General features: G+C 45.6%; 1 long non-coding RNA gene across 1 annotated transcript; it reads left to right on the top strand.

Moving 5' to 3' along the window:
- The first annotated feature begins 3,391 nt into the window (after positions 1–3,391).
- On the top strand, positions 3,392–5,672 carry LOC118606794. The gene is made up of 3 exons (XR_004952629.1): positions 3,392–4,014; positions 5,014–5,399; positions 5,570–5,672. It is a non-coding gene; the product is annotated as an uncharacterized LOC118606794 (long non-coding RNA).
- The last annotated feature ends 235 nt before the right edge of the window (positions 5,673–5,907 follow it).

The following is a 5,907-nucleotide window of genomic DNA, read 5'->3' on the forward strand; positions in this document are numbered from 1 at the left end:
TTCATGAGAGATATCGGTCTGTAGTTTTCTTTTATTGTGTTATCTTTACCAGGTTTTGGTATCAGGGTAATATTGGCCTCATAAAATGAATTGGGAAATACTTTCTCCTCTTTGATTTTTTGGAAGAGTTGGAGGATAGGTATTAAATTTTCTTTGAATGTTTAGTAGAATTCACCAGTGCACCAATACTTCCCTAGTTTGATCAAGGTCTGAGACGTCAGACTTGACTTCAGGTTTTTGGGTACGCTAGTGTTTTGTGTTCTGTCTGTCTGTCCAGATTGGTCCTTGGTCTGTCTGTATTGTGTCTATCTGTCTAGACTGGTTCTTGTCTGTCTGTATTGTCTGTCCATCTGGACTGATTAAATGGACTGTTCTGTATTGTGTCTGTTTGTCCAGACTGGTTGAATGTATTGTTCTGGCCTCCGTGGCCCCGTCTGACTAGACTCTGGGTCAGAGGCTGATCCTAGCCCTGGCTTACTAACATGGGTCAGGCTTCTTCCTCAAATCGTCCTACCCCCTGCGGGGACTGAACCTCAGAGGCCTTTCCCTACTACTGAACTGAAACATCAGAACCTTTCTTTCTCAGAGAAACCACAGGGACTAACCTCTCTCCTAGAGACTATTTTCTTTACCCACCAGCCGACCTGGGAGGATTGTCAGCAACTCCTCCAGGTCCTGCTTACCTCAGAGGAGCAGGAGTGGATCCTGAGGGAGGCTGCGAAAGTGGTATTAGAGCCCAATGGGTAGCCTTCCACCGATCCGGCCCGCATCCAACATGTTCTCCTGAACACCCATCCACCTTAGGACCCCAACACTGAACAAGGTAAGGAGGCTCTCAAACGGTATCGCCAGCTTCTGCTCCAGGGCCTCTGGTCTGCCATCCGACGACCCACTAACTTATCTAAGGTAAGCGAGGTCATCCAAACTAAGGATGAGTCGTACCAGTTGTATACCCCATTGACCCGGAGGACCCTAATAATAGGAAGGCTGTGAATTTAGCATTTGTCAGCCAGTCAGCCCCAGATATTAGAAAGAAACTGCAGAGGATGAAAAGGTTTGAAGGAAAGAACCTGTCTGAGTTGGTCGAGATAGCCCAATGAGTATTCAACAATAGAGATGAGGTAGATATAGCACAGACTAAGAAGATGACCAAGGTCCTGCTTGCAACCATGCAAGGAGCCCTGCCAAAAGGACTGCCAGGAAAAGGCAGAGGCTGAGAACAGGCACCCAGGGTGAATAATGGACCCAGGAGAGTTGGATTAGAGAAGGACCAATGAAGAATAAGGAAGAAATACTAGCCCTTCTTGAGGCAATTTGACTGCCAAGGAAAGCGGCAATCTTTCATTGTCCAGGGCACCAGAACTTGGGCTCTGAGACAGCACAAGGCAACTCCTTCACTGATCAGACAGCAAGGGAGGCTGCCTGAAAACCAGTGAGGCCAATTGACATTCTGCCACCCTACTGCCCAGGGTGCTAACAGACACCCCTACCTACACTTCAGGAGAAGCTGAACTATGTAACAAGCTGGGAGGCAAAGAAGAATCTGCTGGGTGGGTTAGGCATTGTAGTACCTGAGGCCTTGAGCCGAGACCTTATAACCCAGGTTCACCAGAGCACTCACTTGGGAGGAACCAAGTTAATTGAACTGTTGAAAAAGAGATTATTACATTCCGGGGCTGCAATGAATGCCCAAACAGGTATCAGCCCAGTGCCACATCTGCATGGACAGGCAGCTGGGGAACATTGGAAGTTGGAGTTCACTGAGGTCAGCCCGGGAACCTTCGGATTCAAGTACTTCCTTGTGTTCATTATTCATGATGGACCGAAGCCTTCCCCATCAAGCAGGAGACCACTCAGGTAGTAGCAAAGAAATTAGTCTCAGAAATAATGCTTCGATTTGGTCTTCCCATAACACTGGGGTCCAACAATGGCCCGGGTTCATCACCCAGACCAGCCAATCTCTAGCAAAGGCTTTAGGGATCAGTTGGAAATTACATTGCATTTATAGGCCTCAGAGTTCAGGGCAAGTAGAAAGAATGAATAAAACCTTGAAAGAGACCTTAACTAAGTTCAAGCTGGAAACCAACGAAAACTGAGTGAGTCTCCTCCCCCTTGCCTTGTTAAGAGCACGGTGCACACCTTATTGTAAGGGCATAAATAATGTTTGGAAGACCGCCGCTCCCCTCCCCAGGTTAGGGGAAGAAAAGTGAACAGAAGTTAAGTCTTTGCAGGCCCTCCATCTTGCATGGCAGGAGACCCACCAACTGGTCTCTGCCACCAGAACAACCACTCAGCATCCAGTCCAGCCACACGACCACGCTTCAGATGATTGGATAAAAGGTACAGTCTACTTCTCTTGAGCCCCGCTGATACGGACCTTACCCTGTCATTCTCACAACACCCACCGCAGTCAAGGTAGCTGGATGCCGTCATTGGATTCTGCACATCCACCACAGACATCAGAACAGTGGACCCTGCATCGGACGGAGGACCCACTAAAGATAAGACTATCGAGGGTCCAGTCTGGACCATCTTCATTCTCTCTGCCCTCTTCCAATCTTCTAACTGTAACCCCAGCAATCCCCACCAGCCTGTGTTATATGATTGGGAGCTTACCAGGACAGAAACTGGCACTCCTATTTCTACTTAGTAGCCCCACAGGGGACTTGGTTTGCCTGTAACACTGGACTCACTCCTCGTATCAACTCAAACTACTGGTCTCAGGGTACTGGAGATTTTTGTGTATTAGTCCATGTTGTTCCCCAAGTATATTTCTATTCTGGGGAAGGGGGCCATGAACATTTCCAGTATATAGATCACAGAGCTAAGAGAGCTCCTATTCTAGTCCCCTTACTAGTAGGTATAGGCATTGCAGGTCCCGCTGAAGTAGGGACCACAGCTCTAGTACCTTGTATAATTAATTGGTTAACTACGTATGTCAAAAAAGTGTGCAGGCAGTGAAACTCATGGTTCTCAGAACTCACTACCTACCACTCCAGGTTGACAAATCAATTATTTGAATTCCCCTAGAAAACCAGCAGGGAATGTTAAGGGTGGAAAATTTTCAAGTAAGCCAAATTTTGCTTCTGTAATCTGCTTACTTGTTTGATGTTAACCAGGGTGTGGTTCTAGGCTTTACAAATTGCTTTTTTTGAGAGCCTGGGGCTGATCTCCTCTAACCCTGCCTAGTAGAGAGTCAATCCCCGGCTGGCTAATAAAGGCTCACAATTCATCTCAATTCGCTCCGTGGGTCTTAGATTTGATCTAACACAAAATTCTGAATCCTCAGAAAAGTTTCTTCAGATAATTCTCAGAAAGAGTCACTGGGTAAGATCGTGACCAGGTCATAACCACAGTATCCTGCAAGAAGTTGTGCATTCGATGAGGCATGTCATTACTCAGAAGTTAGAAAGCTAGCAGAAGAATGGTGAAAGTTACAGGGAAAGCCAGTCACAAGATATTTTTCTCTGGAATAAAGAGATGTAGAGGCCAAAAACTCTGTCTGAAAGTGGTAATTCCACTTGGCAAAGAAAAAGCACGAAGACTAGAGGTTGGATTGGGTAGAAGCCAAGCTGGGGAAGGGAAGCAGAGTGTGGGGTTGGATACCTGGCTTTCTTTTGCTGCCCTGTTTTGGCTGAGCATTCCAGGAGCATGCGTCTACCCTTCTCACATGTGGTCAACAGCAGAAAAATTTCCCCTAAAGCTGCCTCAGATTGATGGATTAAAAGGAGAGGATAAAGCATCACAGTGTTCTGAAGGAGTTTCCTGGAAATTGACAGGCCTGTAATTCTGGAAAATTAGATAACAACCCTTTTATAATGAAGAGGTTCTACCTGTAGAAACAAGGCTGTGGAATTATTGAAACAAATAGCTCTGCAAGGGTTAAGACTGTTATCAGACTCAAGGGGTTCATTGTGCCTGCACGTACCAAAGCCAAAAGAGACACAGACAGGAGTTTGCAGCAAAGAAAGTAGAGGTTTATTTAAGAAAATGGCACCAAGCCTGGAGACACAGGTAAGCTAGCTCTCAAAGACCTGGCTTCCTGATGGCCTCTAAGGGATGGATTATATAGGGGAAATTCGTTAATAGCTGAGGGAGTTGGAGTCATGGGCTCTACTGGTTGATTGGGGCTAGGGTAGGAGGCAGTTGATCATTGTATCAGGTCCCGATGTCAGTTATGGTGTCTCTGTCTGGTTCAAGGGCATGCTGGTAGGGTCCTTCTGCCTTTATGGATGTGGAGCAGCAAGATGTTATCTTTAGTTCAGCAGAAACTGTGTGGTCAACAGGCCTGAGGCTCTGTTCTTAAGACTGATGTTGATTTAAGGGCTTAGTGATTAAGGGAGTGGTGGTGCAGTATGCAAGAAGATAAGGGAAAAAAAGATGCAAGTGAGCCCAAGGCCAGTTTGAATCAGGAGGAAAATGAGAGAAAAAGTCACTTTAAAGAAGTGAAGATTTACATGGGTATAAGATCTAGAGTTAGAATAGGATTTCAGCAGTCCTGACAACCAAACACCTTGATCCCCTGCCACCCAATAAGCCTCTTGTTTCTCGGTCTGCTTCCAAGAAGAAAGTGGGGATGGGGGAGAAGACAGAGAAGCTGCCTCTGAAAGAACTGATCTGCTGGGAAGACAGCCTTGAAGGGACTCCCATCTCACATCCCCATTGAGAAGCACTGTCTTCCCAGTAGAAATATGGAGCCTTGTTGAGCCTAGTAGGAAGGTTGGCTGGTGGGGGAGAGAGGAAAGAGGAGAAATAAGAGAGAGGGGGAAGATAGGGGATGAAGCTTTGAAAAGTTCAAAGGCTTTAAACAAGTACAAGAGGTTTGAATAATGTGTTTCCTTATAACATTGATGAGCTGCTACAGGAACTTTAACTCTCGTTTATATCAATTACCCTATGGGAAAATTGGTTTCTTTATGTATTGTTTTACTTCAAGTTGCAGGACCTATCATTAAATGAGGACTTACTGTATAAGACTTTATGATGTCCCCCAACTTTATCTTGTCACTGCAGCTGTCACCTGGACAGAGAGATGACGGAGACCAGAACTCTGCTTGAAACCAGAGGGCAACTGAGTCCTGGGCTCATGCTGCCTGTGCTATACAGCCAATAGACCAACACAGGAGTTGGGATATTTAGAATAAGCCTTTACTGTCAGAGCGCTGGTGATCAGAGAAGGCAGCAGCAGGTTAACACCTTCAAAAACTGTCTTGCCTTCTCAGTCTGACTTAGGGTACTTAAGGGAAAATCTGGGCATTATCTGTGACAGTTCTGGGGAGAATTTGTTATGTTTCACAGAGCCGTTCTTCTGGCAACGTGGTCCTCCGGTGGTATTAGTGACCCAGGAACAAAGATGGGAGTAATCTGGAAAGAATGCTAAACCAGAAGGATTGTGATAAGTAAGTATAAGGGCATTAACCATAAGTTTCGGGGCAACTTTCTATGGCGGGGGACATTCCAAATTCTGGGGACAATCTATTGTTAAGCTATAGGGCAAGGGGAAAGTGAAGCTGGGGACACTGTGAGGCCTCTATGGGGTCCCTACCAGGCTCTTCTTCATGTTCATCAGCTGCTCCTGCCCCAGTGCAACCGGTCCTGAGTCAGCTCCGAGTTCCTCAGATGGTTTCCTTCAGCTGGATGAAGCCCAAGATCCCTCTCTCTCTGCTCCTCGTCTATCTGTGTAAAAGATAAAGTCTGTCAACCCAGGATGGGCATCATAATCACATGGACAACTTTATAAAAATTGAGATATGACATTGTCTTAGTTTTAGGTATACAACATAATGATTTGATATATCTATATGTTACTAAATGATCACCACAATAAATTTAGTTAAATCCATTACTACATATAGTTACAATTTTTTTTTCCTTGTAATAAGATCTACTCTCTTAGCAACTTTCAAA

The sequence above is a fragment of the Rousettus aegyptiacus genome, unplaced genomic scaffold, assembly GCF_014176215.1.
Source record: "Rousettus aegyptiacus isolate mRouAeg1 unplaced genomic scaffold, mRouAeg1.p scaffold_m13_p_8, whole genome shotgun sequence".
In the NCBI taxonomy this organism is placed as follows: Eukaryota; Metazoa; Chordata; class Mammalia; order Chiroptera; family Pteropodidae; genus Rousettus; species Rousettus aegyptiacus.